General features: G+C 33.0%; 1 long non-coding RNA gene across 1 annotated transcript; it reads left to right on the forward strand.

Annotated features, from left to right (window-relative positions):
- The first annotated feature begins 13,379 nt into the window (after positions 1 to 13,379).
- LOC139872524 (uncharacterized) lies at positions 13,380 to 15,290 on the forward strand. The gene is made up of 3 exons (XR_011767075.1): positions 13,380 to 13,574; positions 13,694 to 13,783; positions 15,011 to 15,290. It is a non-coding gene; the product is annotated as an uncharacterized lncRNA (long non-coding RNA).
- The last annotated feature ends 1,343 nt before the right edge of the window (positions 15,291 to 16,633 follow it).

Consider the following 16,633-nt stretch of genomic DNA (forward strand, 5'->3'; position numbering starts at 1 on the left):
TTAACACGAACGGTTTAGAGTTATAAACCCAAAACACCAAACCCTAAACCCTAAACCCAAAACTCTAAATCGGGCTAAATTTTACTTCACAAAACATGAAAAAAAAAGCGTTCACATTCTTCACGAACAATATTGTCTTGAATGTTATTTTGTCAATCGTTTTCCCGCCTAAATAATAACATTCATCACGAAGTGTCTTTTCTAAATGTTCATATTTTCGTGTGATCTTGATGCCGGAAAAAAAAATCCAAATTTTTTTTTTGCTTCCCTCTGCTTCCCCCCGATTGGTTATTTCCCCATTGATCATGCTCCTATATATATATATATATATATATATATATATATATATATATATATATATATATATATATATATGGAGATAATCCAGTGAGAACTTTTTTAGTGTGAGAACTCTAGGAACTCCAAAAACACTCAAAATACACTAAAATTCGAGCAAAAGGGACACAGACGAGCAAAAAAGGGGAATTCGAGCAAAAATACAAAATACGGACGAGATTTTTGATCATTTGATCAATAATTTTATCTTTTTTACTACACCCGACCATTTTGTCACCTTTTTTTCTCTAACTATGGAATGTTTAATTTTAGCTTTTTTTTCTCTAACTATTTTGTCACCTTTTTTACTAGACCCGACTATTTTGACCCTCTCTTTTTATCTTTTTTTATTATATATATTTAGGTTGATAAAGTGCTGGGTATGAACGCCTCTTTTGAGATCCCAAGTTAAATGTTTGTGTAGGAGTATAATAGAGGCAAAATGGGCAGGCCAGGTGTCAGGTGACAATTCATGATGAGTAATTTTCATATGGGTGGCTAGACTTGACCGAAAATACTCTTCGTCCAAAGTTTGTAATAACATGTGTGTTAAAAATTGTGATGACCCAGAAATTTCTGACCAAATTTAAACTTAATCTTTAACATTTCCGACACGATAAGCAAAGTCTATGAATTTTGAATCTCAAAATTTTAAACTATTCAAATACCTTTCGATTGTTCTCAACGATTCGCGAACAATTATATGTAATTAGATATACATACTATAACTTGGAAACGTAACAAAGTGTTATGAAAATGATACTGTGCATTAACCTTATTGGTTTGATTATCTGATTGATATAATTAACTACGGAGTTAAAAGATTATGCCAAATGATTGAATTAAAAGATATTTACTAAGTCTTTTAGTGATTACGATGTTGTTACGGGTCTCTGTTGTGAGGTTCACGCTGATTTGAGAAATCGTTCATTCTTAACGATATTCAGAAAATATGGTAAAGTGTTTGTTTAAATAACGTAATCTAGACGATACAAAAATAAGGAATATTAACTGTTGGAATTGGATATATGAATAACTTGTGACGTATATTTAAAACGTGTTTATAAATATTAATTTGGTTACAAAACGTTTTGATTTAAAAACAATATTATTAAAAATACTTCGTTAGATAACGAGCCATTGATTTATAGAAGTAAATGACCAAAACACTCGAGAGTTTAAGATATATTTCGAGTGATATAGTTTAGGGATAATTTAAGGCTATATTTTGACAAAAATACGTGTCACGAAATGTAAAATACAAGTTTTCTCAGTGTACGAAGGGACACTCGAAAAACCGGAACCGGAACATAAGTCGCGTGATGACGTACGACTTATCGGAATAAAAATTACAAGTCAACTATGCACATGAATTTAATATAATATATAATTAATTATATATATTATATATTATATATATAATTAAATATTATGTCGACAAACAAGAAAACAAAAGTTTGTGAGCTGGATCAGAGGGCCATGCGATCGCATGGAAAATAGGCACAAAACCCATGCGATCGCATGGGGGTCAGAATCAGGAATTATTCTATAAATAGCCCAGGTTTCTGCCGAACTCTTTACCCACTTTCTCTCAATCTCTCTCTGTTATACATAAATATATATTATTATTATTATTATTATTATTATTATTATTATTATTATTATTATTATTATTATTATTATTATTATTATTATTATTATTATTATTATTATTATTATTATTATTAAGATTAATATTATTATTATTCTTATTATTTTAGTATTGATATTATTATTAATAATATTATACATAAAATATTACGACGTGAGTAGGTTCGGGTTATTTCAAACCAAGTTTTCAAATGAGTCAAAGCTAAGGAAACTATGGGTTATTACTAAGGAGGTTATGGGTATTGTTCGAGGGTATTGCTCGTGAGTCAAACTAGTGTTTATCATCTTCGTTGCGTCTACGTACTTTCCCTACAATATTGAATCTCAATATTGATACGTAAGTACTTATATTTTATCCTTTATAAATTAATAGTGTATACATGTCTAGTGCTCGAGTATATATATTTATACATGCTTGTATGCTAAATTTCATCGATAAACAGTTTATAATGAATCACGAATTAAATACATATATTACTGGTAAAAGGTATATGATATACATGTTTTTGGAAAGCTGGCGAAAAATCAATAACTTTTCATTTAGATATCGAATAGTTTTGATGAACGGATTAAAAGATATGATCAACTAAATTATGTTTGACGTTAAATGAAATTGCTTTTGAATCTGCAATTGAGATTTAAACAACTTGTTTACAAGATTGATAAAATGGATTTTTAAATATTACCAGCCGAGTAAATGAATCCTTAAATAAGGTACGTCTCGTTTTGTTGAACTATTGTCAAAATTGACTTTTTGAAACGACTTTGGATAACTTTTGTATGTCGATCTCGAGCATTAGGATTGTGATACACTATGACCAGACCTAGCTTGATAGACATTTATTGACCAACCTATGTTCTCTAGGTTGAGATCTACGATTATTTGATATTCTGAGTTTCGATCACATTACGATGAACAACTTTATATGCTGCTAAGGTGAGTTTCATTGATCCCTTTTTAATTGCTTTTGCAATATATATTTTTGGGCTGAGAATACATGCAATTTATTTTAAACGCAATGGATACAAGTACATACTAAATTCTACACCGAGTTTGAACCGAAAATCCCTTAGCTTTGGTAACTAGTAACTGTCGGTTATAAGAACCGATGAGCGCGAATAGAGATATATGGATCCATAGGGTTTGACATCCCCGTCTGTTCCAGGTATAGAAAGAAACTCTAGCCTGAACTATAAAACAGACGTATACTATTTGAAGTTAGTACACGTTGGATTGCGTGTATTGTACATGTTGGTTGCATGTTAAACGAGGGGTACTTATTATAGACGTTAAGGCTTGGTTACCAGGGTGCTCATTCTTGTAGAACATTTTGATAAACGTTTCTGGATGAAACAACTGAAATCTTGTGATCCATTTTTATATACAGATTATGCGAAATACTAAAACTATGAACTCACCAACCTTTGTGTTGACACTTGTTAGCATGTTTATTCTCAGGTTCCCTAGAAGTCTTCCGCTGTTTGCTTATATGATATACAAGCTATGTGCATGGAGTCTTACATGGCATATTTTTCAAGAAAACGTTGCATTCACCAATTCATCACCATGTACCATATTTTGACTGCATTGTCAACGAAAGCACTATTGTAAACTATTATATACGGTGATTGTCTATATGTAGAAATCATCAGATGTCGAAAACCTTTGATTTAAATATACATTTATGGTGTGCCTTTTCAAAAGAATGTAATGTTTACAAAATGTATCATATAGAGGTCAAATACCTCGTAATGAAATCAATGAATGACGTGTTAGTCCATATGGATTTGGAGCGATCGTCACAGTTGGTATCAGAGCGTTGGTCCTAGTGAACCAGGTCTTGCATGAGTGTGTCTAACTGATAGTTGTTAGGATGCTTTAGTAAGTCTGGACTTCGACTGTGTCTGCATGTCAAAAGTTTTGCTTATCATTCCTTGTCAGAAATTACTTGTCTATCATCTCAAGTCTAAACACGTGTTACTGCATTGATTGCATGAATAGTGTATAGACGAATCATATCCTATCATATCTACTATAGTGGATCTTATTTGGCGTTTTTCGAATTTCCCTCCGTAAATTACGGAATCCTTTTACTATATATACGTATGCGAGAAGACGAAGGTATCATCCAGTATTCAACCCTCAATTCATATCGAGAATCATTTCATAACTTTTAGTGATCGCGTAAGATGGCCTCTTCGAATAGACCAAGTCCCTCCAACTCCGAAGACAGCGTGACGGGACCACACCGACCGATCAACTACCGTGATTTCTTTAGAAAATGGGGATGGGTTCGCGAACTACTTACCCTATGGATAAATGAAGAAGGTACTCCATACCACGAGCCGAACTTACCGCCTAACGTCGGAGTACTCGATCCGCTTACCGGCGAACCTGTTCGCAACACCGTTTATACTCTTTTTGCGAGAATTTTTCATCTTGAAGCTACCATTAACGGAACTAGAAAAGATATCCGACCTCTACCTCACACCGATAACCAACCAGGGTTAGTAGAAGAAGTTAAAGAACTTCAAGCTCGAGTGTTAACTTTAGAGAGCACTGTACACAATTTACAAACACCAGCAGTATCACCAACACCAGTAACATCACCATCCTCAGCACCAACAGCACTAGTACCACTAACAACAACGCCAACAGTACCATTACCACCACCAACAACATCCACATCACACGCCTCAACATCACGATCTGTACTTCGGATATCACCATCATACGCACCATAGATACCAAGGAGTATCAACGACAATAAACGATGATTTATTGATTCATAACTTCATCGGAGAAACATTCTACGGCGATTATGTAATTTCTAAAGTTTAGAGATTATCTATTCTAACCCTAGCCATAAATCAGATAAAGTAGAAACTCTGATCGGAATGGTGTATGATTTTTACAAGCTAGACTTGTCATATCACAACATCAATAGTACCCTTAGCTTCACCAACACAGTAAGTGCGGTCAACATCGTTAGAATCAACAGCACCTCTAACATCACAAGCTCCGTCAGTTCAAGAATTACCGTGGACATCATTACGAATCAATAACGCGTATATTGAATCAACGAGTTATGAAATAATAACTCATTCCCTCCGAAGAATTTATATGTATATCTTATATATATAAATTTTAAACCCTAATAAATCTTTCTGTACTAAGCTATTATGTATGGAACTTAACTACTCGGTTAATTCATATTACTAATATGCTATGATGTACAACCTTCGTTAACTACAATCTCTATTTCAATTCAATGAATTTCGTTTCATAATAAACCAAGTGTATTATTCAATAACATGGTTGATTTTACACTTTCATCTTCGATGCACTCGAAACTTTCTAGAAGACATCATTTGCACCTTGCGAAATTAGCAAGAATTCCACGAATACCAACATCCTTTATTGAGGAATATCAATAAGAATAAATAATGAAGTATTGATTTCATTAGTGAAATACTCCGCGAAGATTATGCAATCTCTAATGTTTTAGAGATTATTCATTTCTAATTCAAGCCAAAAATCAAATGAGCTTAATATGATATTAACTCATTAAATCTGTATTACATCTGAAGAAAATATACATACATATATTTTCATAAAGACTGTAATGAAAATTCTTTTGTACAAAATATTAATTGTGAAATCTTTAACGGGTAGGTAATACTCGGGAAATATATAAGTTCACAATTAATATGTTAGATTGTACATTCTTCAACTTTGATTCACAAATCTATTAATCATGCTCACAATGATACCCAATCATCTCATACAAATTCAATTACACATTCTGATATTGACGGATCAGAATCCAATTCATAACTCTGAACCGGTGACATCATTCTTAGATCTCTACATCTTTCAAAGCTATACTTTGACTTCAAAACCATGCAAGATCCTTTAGCGTTGTTTTTACCGAAAATAATCTTGTAATTCCTTTTCAAAGTATCCAGTATTATCAACCATTCAACCAGTCAATGACGACCTTTCAGACCGGTAACTTTGGCATATACGTTTTTGTTACCGGGAACCTTTCATGTTCCACCACATTAGCAGTAAATTTACCAACAACTTCATTTATCCTTGACCTTTCGAAAAATCCTTATACTCATTGAAACCCTATCATGTACTCATCCACATCCTGTAACGAGAATTGCCATACGAATTATCGGGAATTAGCAATCAGTATTTTGAAATCTTGCAGCACGTCTACGCCAACAGTTATATGTGTACATATAACGTCTACCTCCTGGACTTACATACTTCGAATGTGAAGTTTCCAAAAAAAAACACCCCAAACTACGAAACTAGTTCTCCGAATTTTGGAAAAATGTTGATGAAGCAGCAAAAACTGTAAACGAGCTTAACAGTCAAAAGTTTGATGATAAAGAATGGTATGGTGGTAAAGCTGAGAAAAGGAGAAGGTTTGGAACTGGAAAACGGATTGAGCAAAGTATGAAGGAGGCTGTGGATAAATCACAAAGACTGAACCTGCCTTCAAAGAATACAAATGATTCAGTGTCTGCTGAAATCCTTAGCAAATACCTTACTCCTTACTCTAAAACCGTAACGGACAATATTCTTCATCATCATTATCTTGAATATTCTAAGATATCATCGTATCTTTCATTATAAATATCCTCAATATTTCTGAAGATAATTTCGTAACCATCTGAAATTATTCATTCCTTCACGCTATCTGTGTTACATCATAAAAGAAACTGTGTTAGTTTCTAAATTCTGAAAAATTCAAGTTTAAAATATGAATGTTTTGAAGTAGTATTGGGAACAGAAGCATGAATTAGTATAATATAATGACGTCAGGCCAACGTGATTATATTACAGTAAGTCATGCTGAGTTTCTAATGGAACGTGATGAAGGTTCACAGATCCCACCCTCATCATGAACCATGTTACATAACTCTTTCATTCTATTTAATCTCTAAAGTTATCAAGAAAACATATTTCTTGATGATTCGGTCTTTTCCGGATATTCTAGTAATTTGACAAATCAAGATCGTGCCATTACAATTTCTTTCTTAGAATATTAGTTATGTTCATCTCAAAACATCATACCTACGAATTCTGGACCATTATTCGCTTGACTTAAAGTCGGGAAGAGAAAACGAAAGCATGAAGCTCCGAAATATAAAGGAAAATATAAGCCCGATAACAACCTCGAAATTTACAAACCGTGTATATCAATGTGTATAGCGATATAAAGAAACGGGAGAATGAAAAACACTATAACCCCAAGGTAATGGTAGAAGAAAGTAACTTCCTCTGGTGGTAGATGAAAAAGAAGAATGACGGATATGAAAGTTAGGAGTATATCAAGAATCAGAACTGGATGAAGCATTTCACAATCTTTTGGAAGTATGAAATGAGAAAGAAAATGTAGGAGTGGTGAAAATAATGAAACGGAAGTGGTCAATTTATAGCGAAATATCAGACATAGCAATCGAGGCAGATTACGCAAAACAAAATCTCCTTAATTCCCGAAGAATCAAATCTTATTTAGATTATGAAGATTTTCTATTCCTTAAATTCTGGAAATCAATCGTTACTACATCAAAAGTTAAGACGAATCTCTATTCCTTCAAATTCACTATTATACGATAACTTCTCTCATACGCTTTGAGTAATCGGATTGTTATATCCATATTATTCAACGGTGATAAAACTCTATTTATCGACTCATATACGTCATGAAAGCATTTTTATTGTTAGCCATGACGACCTCACTCAAATTTCAGGACGAAATTTCTTTAACGGGGGGATACTGTGATGACCCAGAAATTTCTGACCAAATTTAAACTTAATCTTTAACATTTCCGACACGATAAGCAAAGTCTATGAATTTGAATCTCAAAATTTTAAACTATTCAAATACCTTTCGATTGTTCTCAATGATTCGCGAACAATTATATGTAATTAGATATACATACTATAACTTGGAAACGTAACAAAGTGTTATGAAAATGATACTGTGCATTAACCTTATTGGTTTGATTATCTGATTGATATAATTAACTACGGAGTTAAAAGATTATGCCAAACGATTGAATTAAAAGATATTTACTAAGTCTTTTAGTGATTACGATGTTGTTACGGGTCTCTGTTGTGAGGTTCACGCTGATTTGAGAAATCGTTCATTCTTAACGATATTCAGAAAATATGGTAAAGTGTTTGTTTAAATAACGTAATCTAGACGATACAAACATAAGGAATATTAACTGTTGGAATTGGATATATGAATAACTTGTGACGTATATTTAAAACGTGTTTATAAATATTAATTTGGTTACAAAACGTTTTGATTTAAAAACAATATTATTAAAAATACTTCGTTAGATAACGAGCCATTGATTTATAGAAGTAAATGACCAAAACACTCGAGAGTTTAAGATATATTTCGAGTGATATAGTTTAGGGATAATTTAAGGCTATATTTTGACAAAAATACGTGTCACAAAATGTAAAATACAAGTTTTCTCAGTGTACGAAGGGACACTCGAAAAACCGGAACCGGAACATAAGTCGCGTGATGACGTACGACTTATCAGAACAAAAATTACAAGTCAACTATGCACATGAATTTAATATAATATATAATTAATTATATAAATTATATATATTATATATATAATTAAATATTATGTCGACAAACAAGAAAACAAAAGTTTGTGAGCTGGATCAGAGGGCCATGCGATCGCATGGAAAATAGGCACAAAACCCATGCGATCGCATGGGGGTCAGAATCAGGAATTATTCTATAAATAGCCCAGGTTTCTGCCGAACTCTTTACCCACTTTCTCTCAATCTCTCTCTGTTATACATAAATATATATTATTATTATTATTATTATTATTATTATTATTATTATTATTATTATTATTATTATTATTATTATTATTATTATTATTATTAAGATTAATATTATTATTATTCTTATTATTTTAGTATTGATATTATTATTAATAATATTATACATAAAATATTACGACGTGAGTAGGTTCGGGTTATTTCAAACCAAGTTTTCAAATGAGTCAAAGCTAAGGAAACTATGGGTTATTACTAAGGAGGTTATGGGTATTGTTCGAGGGTATTGCTCGTGAGTCAAACTAGTGTTTATCATCTTCGTTGCGTCTACGTACTTTCCCTACAATATTGAATCTCAATATTGATACGTAAGTACTTATATTTTATCCTTTATAAATTAATAGTGTATACATGTCTAGTGCTCGAGTATATATATTTATACATGCTTGTATGCTAAATTTCATCGATAAACAGTTTATAATGAATCACGAATTAAATACATATATTACTGGTAAAAGGTATATGATATACATGTTTTTGGAAAGCTGGCGAAAAATCAATAACTTTTCATTTAGATATCGAATAGTTTTGATGAACGGATTAAAAGATATGATCAACTAAATTATGTTTGACGTTAAATGAAATTGCTTTTGAATCTGCAATTGAGATTTAAACAACTTGTTTACAAGATTGATAAAATGGATTTTTAAATATTACCAGCCGAGTAAATGAATCCTTAAATAAGGTACGTCTCGTTTTGTTGAACTATTGTCAAAATTGACTTTTTGAAACGACTTTGGATAACTTTTGTATGTCGATCTCGAGCATTAGGATTGTGATACACTATGACCAGACCTAGCTTGATAGACATTTATTGACCAACCTATGTTCTCTAGGTTGAGATCTACGATTATTTGATATTCTGAGTTTCGATCACATTACGATGAACAACTTTATATGCTGCTAAGGTGAGTTTCATTGATCCCTTTTTAATTGCTTTTGCAATATATATTTTTGGGCTGAGAATACATGCAATTTATTTTAAACGCAATGGATACAAGTACATACTAAATTCTACACCGAGTTTGAACCGAAAATCCCTTAGCTTTGGTAACTAGTAACTGTCGGTTATAAGAACCGATGAGCGCGAATAGAGATATATGGATCCATAGGGTTTGACATCCCCGTCTGTTCCAGGTATAGAAAGAAACTCTAGCCTGAACTATAAAACAGACGTATACTATTTGAAGTTAGTACACGTTGGATTGCGTGTATTGTACATGTTGGTTGCATGTTAAACGAGGGGTACTTATTATAGACGTTAAGGCTTGGTTACCAGGGTGCTCATTCTTGTAGAACATTTTGATAAACGTTTCTGGATGAAACAACTGAAATCTTGTGATCCATTTTTATATACAGATTATGCGAAATACTAAAACTATGAACTCACCAACCTTTGTGTTGACACTTGTTAGCATGTTTATTCTCAGGTTCCCTAGAAGTCTTCCGCTGTTTGCTTATATGATATACAAGCTATGTGCATGGAGTCTTACATGGCATATTTTTCAAGAAAACGTTGCATTCACCAATTCATCACCATGTACCATATTTTGACTGCATTGTCAACGAAAGCACTATTGTAAACTATTATATACGGTGATTGTCTATATGTAGAAATCATCAGATGTCGAAAACCTTTGATTTAAATATACATTTATGGTGTGCCTTTTCAAAAGAATGTAATGTTTACAAAATGTATCATATAGAGGTCAAATACCTCGTAATGAAATCAATGAATGACGTGTTAGTCCATATGGATTTGGAGCGATCGTCACAAAAATGATATCAGGAAACCATCTTATACAAGAAATAATGGCGAGTGGTATGTTTATAAAACGTTACACTTTGAACGACTTTCGACACATCTGACTCTTTCATAAGTAAATGGATCAAAATTGCATTCTAAAGTTTACCTATAGGATTATATCTTGGGCACATTTGTGTAACGCTTCTAAGTCATTTTTTTGTTACTCATACAAAGGGGTTAGTAATCTCCATATTGGTGACAGGTGATTGGCTACTGCCTGTGTTGTATTTGGAGTTAAAGATTATCTGAAGGTCGATTTCCACTCATTAACTTAAAGGTTGCAATTTTGACCCATTTACTGTTTGATGGGTCTATTTTGGTTGCGTTTCATCTCAAAAGGGTCAAATAGGTTTAACTGGTTGTTCATTTTAGATTTACACAACCTCATATATCCTTTTATTCAAAATTATTAGTGGACGTACACGTACGTGTACAAAATTGTTAGGGATCCAAATTAAGGAGGAATGAGAAAAAGCTTCTGAAAGACGTAAATAAGGATAAAGATGGTGGGTTTCAGCTTTACACTCTTGGAGGTATCGAGTTGCTTCAAGCGTGCAAGTGGGGTTGAATGATCTTAAAGGTCAATCAAGTAATGTTGATCTTCAGTTTTAGGTTTTCAAATCATTTTTCTACATCGTTTTAAATATTGTTTTATTATGACAGAGCATTTAAATGACATCAAGTAACGCTTGAGTGGAAAATAGGAGTGTCATAAATGTGTCTCACAAAAGAAGGTACGATAAGTGATATACAGTGGTGCTGATGTTATAGGTGGCAACACGGGTGGGTCTAGAGGATAAACTTAAGTTCAAAACCGGTTATTTTTCGTTATTATTATAGGTTTACTATTATAGGTTTACTAATTTTGCATCTATGAAATTGATATAAAAGCATGACTTTGTTATTGAAGATAGTTACCGTGTTTATGTTATTACTCGATCGTATGATATATTATTATATTTATTGCCAGAGTGTTAAATAAATATACACAAAAAATGGAACAGAGTTCTGACTTCTGAAGATCAGAGGTCTTTTTTAAATTCAAATACCAACATGTTGGTACATTCCTTTGTCATAGAATAAGAGCAATTGTCAGAGTGCGAGACCGAACTTGTACCTGTACCCTAGTGTTGTTTGAAAAATCAACTCGCTAAGATGTTTGATAGAAGTGCCGCGTGATACTCTAAAGCATAATTTGTACAACTGATCTAACATGTCTACATTTAGGGTGGACCAAAATAATTATAATTACTGATCTTCAATTAAGGGTAAAAATGGTCTATGCTTTACTGCTATTGACAAATGCAATTATGAGTTGGTCATTTATTCACGAAAAATGATTCCAAAAAATTGGTTTAACATAACCAATAATTGGACTAACGTGATTGAGCTTCAACGAAGACTATTTTAGGTGGCTCCTTACAGGAGATTTCCTTCATTCATGGTGTTTATTGAGGATCTCAATCAAACTGAAATGGTATGGAATCGCAACACCATTATATATTAAATAGAACAGTATTTGATGTAAAGTTACTTTTTTTTACTCTATATTCAAAACACATATTTTACTAAAATTCCCAAAGTTTTAATAACTATAAAAAATGAGAGTTACTTAATCCTAAACGTTTTAACTCTGTTACGTTTACAGATCTTGGGAAAAAAAATGTTTGTCTCCATATAAAGCAAGGGAGAGCCCAAAACATCACGTGATCATACACTATAATGAATCTTATAAGAAAAGGGTAGGAATATCAATTGTTCAAGGAAAATTGATGCTATGTCAAGGATGGCAAGACATTGTTTCGGATCTAAACATCAATTCTGGAGATTGTCTCATTTTTTATGCCATCAATGAACTTAATATAGAGCTACTAATATATAAACAAGATGACTGTGAATATTCATCAATACACAATCATGTGATGCCTGCAATGGTTCAACCATATGTACTACAACAAGAAGTTACCGATTCGAATTGCGAAATATTAATACCAAGGGGTAATGTTTTGGTGAGTCTAATTACTTAATTTAATATCACGTTATTTTTATTAATATCTATAACTCCGTATTAGATAATAATGTGTGTGCTTAACGTAATCAAATTAATTGTTGCTCCTATAATTAGATTTCTGTAACTGTATTTTGTGTTTGTAGCGTCTGCCAAACAAATTGATGTTACTTCCGGGTGTACGAAGTGGTAAAAGAGTTTCATGCTTCAATATGGAGAAGTTAAGTACAAATGGAAGTTGAAACAAGAGAAGTCGAAAAAAAGCAAATCTATGTGTGTCTTATGGATTCAAGCAATTCAAACAAAAAAATCGATTAAGTCAGGCACAAACTGCTTATTCAAGTACAAGTACAACGAACGTGCTTTTTATCTTTAAATATTTTTATTTAACATTAACGAAAACTTGTGTTATGAACATTTATATGATAAACATATTTGAAAGGTTTTACTTATATTTATTCTGTGTTCTCTTCAAATTATACGTACAATTTTTAGTTAGAAAATGTCCGAAAAAAAAAAACAAAATTTTCTCGGACGAGTACCCGTCCAATGGACGGGCTCATAAATCTAAGTATATACCTACTCAGAGGTTTTTTTACTGTTCAAGGGACACGCGGGTTCTCTGTATTGGGTAACTCAATAAAATTCTATCCGCTAAGAAAAATTGGATCTATCCATGACTATGCTGCCTTCTTGTGCGCTTAACATGAATCGACAGCTGGCCTTTACCAACTGATGATGACTCCACCATAGCCACCATCGCACATGACACGTATTGTTCTACCAATTGATTAGATTAAATTACTCTTACTTCAATATTGCTAATATCCTGTTCTCCACTCCTTCCCCAAACACACCGGAAAAAAGAATCAAAGGTATGTTACTTCCATTGCTTGATCTCTTTCCTTTTGTTTTCTTTTTAGTTGTCAAATTCAACTTTCATGGTATGCAATTATGATTTCTATCACTTGTTGGGAACTTTTGCCTTTAATAGGTTGACGACGTTACTTGTTTTTCTATGTGTCATTTAAGCATACCACCATCAGTCGGTTGTCATCTCTATTGTTAACGCCGCCTCCAACTGGTACGTATACGCCTTCCACACTTGTTTTTAATTGTCTTTGTGATTAGGCCTTTTAAAGTATCTTAGAAGTGAACGTGCAATGAATTTGTATTATTTGTTACCTTTTTATTTCTTTTTAGTTGTTAAATTTAACTTTGATAGTATAGTAAATGATTTATTCGTTTGTTAAAAATGTATAGTATTAAGTATATGTTTAGTGCTATTTTACTTATGAGTGTTAAGAGACTAGCTAGAAAGTACTTGAGGAAACCTGTGGTGGTGACTATTGGAACTGTGGGTAAAGCAATTGAGCTCATCACACAACATGTTATCATGTGGCTTCATTATCTTGAAATCGGCCAATCCTATTATTTCAAAAAGGGTCAAATGTAAAATTATCAACAAGCGTTAGAAGTTACTTTCACGACTCTTATCTGTCCAAATTATATATCCTTGAACTAGCCATGTTCCAACTGGTGTGCACAATGTCTTTTTTAGATAAAGGAAGATTCAGTTACCCAGTTTAATCTTTTACGTGAACTTACGCTCAACTGAACAGGGGGAAATTGTGCAAGCCAAGTTTGGGTATAGTTTTATAACCTTATGTATGACAATCGATGTGTATTAAAACTTAAGTAGCTTTATAAAAGTTGTATCAAAACTTAAGTAGCTTTAAAAAAGAAGTTGGAAGATGACATTAAAGGCTCTCATATGGTATAATATAGACTTATGCTCCATATTACTGCTCCATATTACTTACCCATGTTAAATTTTATTTTGCTAAATTACTAAGGTGCACAATTGGAGTTTCATGCTGGTTTAGGCTTATGTTCTAATAGTATTTATGCTTCAGGACATCAAATCGCCTTACATGCTTTCTAGGAAATACAGACATGCAAATTGATCCCTCTTTAAGTTTTAATTTTAGATTCACATGATGATATGATTTGAAAGTAAATAAATAACACTGAGTGCAGCTTCCTTTGCGATCAGAATAAGACAGTATGGCTGCATCTATTATCAGGAGTAGATCACTTGTAAATCAGCCAAATTTACAAACAAAATGTTCCAATCTTCTATTTGATCTCATTCGTCTAGCAACACAAATGAGAGTATTGAAAAAGTGATTTATAGTGTCGCTCCTGCTATGGGTCATAATTATGAAATAAAGATGAAAACGGATTTGGTTCGATATACCTGCCTGCCTGATCCTTGCTTTTAGTTTTATGTATTTGATGATTATTGCAGGAGTTGTACATGGCGTTTGTTACAATTAAAGAAAACGCATCCATAATGTTGTTCATGAGTTCTTGCAGTCTTAAGAGATTTTGAAAAGGCAGATCTGACTTCAAAGGTAGATTAGTTAAAGTTTTTGATCACATTTTGTTTTTGCTCATTAACAAGGCCTTCCAATTTTAGGGTATTCATGTTTTGTATAATAATTCAGATGATGAGATGAAGTGTATTGAAGTTACTTGAGAAAGTGTATTGTCGAATATGAATCTTGTAATCATGCATAATAATTAGATATTTAACATTTGGTGTTTTGCAATCTGTATGTTTGGTTTCTATAGAAGTCGACTTATTGGTGAAACAAGAACTTTGATTCTAATTGGTACAACTATATATACAATTAGGACCCAATCTGGGCTGTGCATTTGCACAGCTAAAGGTCTACTAGTATATATATAACATTCTCCGTTCAAAAGTGTAACACCCGAGTTCGAGTGGTACTTAATTGTGAAAATAATAAAAAGCTGCCAGAATCAGTTCCAGCAGAGGGCCGCGGCGCGACCATTAGGTCCGCGGTGCGACAATAGTCGGACGCTGAATATTTTGCTTTATTTAAATTGAAGAAGGGTATTTTGGTACTTTCGCGTGATAGACGAATTTAAAGCACAAGATCAGATCTAGTGGTGTCATTACTCCATTTTCAACCACATTATCTCTTCCACTTTAATCCTAGAGAGAGAGAGTTAGAGTTTTAGAGTGAGAGTTTGGGGAAGAAGAAGACCGAATCTCGCCCGAGCCCAAGTTTTAAAGTTGTTCCCTACGTCTCTAGCTACGTTGTGATAGTGTTGGTAAGTCTTAACTCCGTGTTTTGAGTTTTAATTGATTCATGACTAGGGTTTGTTCATTGAGACTTGTAAGACCCATTTGGGGGTTAAATGGGTAAAATTGGGTTAAATTGATGTAAGGAAACCCTAAGATTTTGTAATATAGGGTTTGGTCTTGTGGGTTGATGTTTATAAGTATAAATTGTGTTGTTAGAATACTAATATACTTGTGAAATGGTGAAAGATTGTTAATGAGTGCAAGCTTGGTCAAATTGTGAGTCTTGATGTTAAAATGGGTCAAATGGGTGATGGTTGACCTAGTTGGGTGAGATGAGTATGAAATACCCTAGGTTTGTGTTAATTGATGTTATGGGACCTTAATCACTAGCCTTTAGTGATTAATGATGAGTCTCGGTCCAAATGGGCGATTTTGGTGTAAATGGACCATTTAATGCAAATGGGTCATTAAATGCGCAATAGTAAGTTGTTGGTGTTTAGTCCAATGAGTTGTATGTTAATTATATACATAATGTAATAGGTACGTTGCATTGAACGTTGCGAACTCGATTTATCATTCACCAAAAGGCGATAACGTGAGTGGAATAATTATACATGTTTGTATGTAATGTATTTACTTGTGCGAAATGCGATGTGGGTTTTAAGTTCGGGTATGCGATGCCACATCGTGTTGGCATGGGATGAGGGTTTAAAGTTTGGGCATTCGATACCTCATCTTCATGTGTGTGGCATGTGATATGGGTTAAAGTTCGGGCGTTCGATACCATATCATATGTATGTGCGCGGGCGTGAAGCG

Source organism: Rutidosis leptorrhynchoides, chromosome 1 (assembly GCF_046630445.1).
Source record: "Rutidosis leptorrhynchoides isolate AG116_Rl617_1_P2 chromosome 1, CSIRO_AGI_Rlap_v1, whole genome shotgun sequence".
NCBI classification, from domain to species: domain Eukaryota; kingdom Viridiplantae; phylum Streptophyta; class Magnoliopsida; order Asterales; family Asteraceae; genus Rutidosis; species Rutidosis leptorrhynchoides.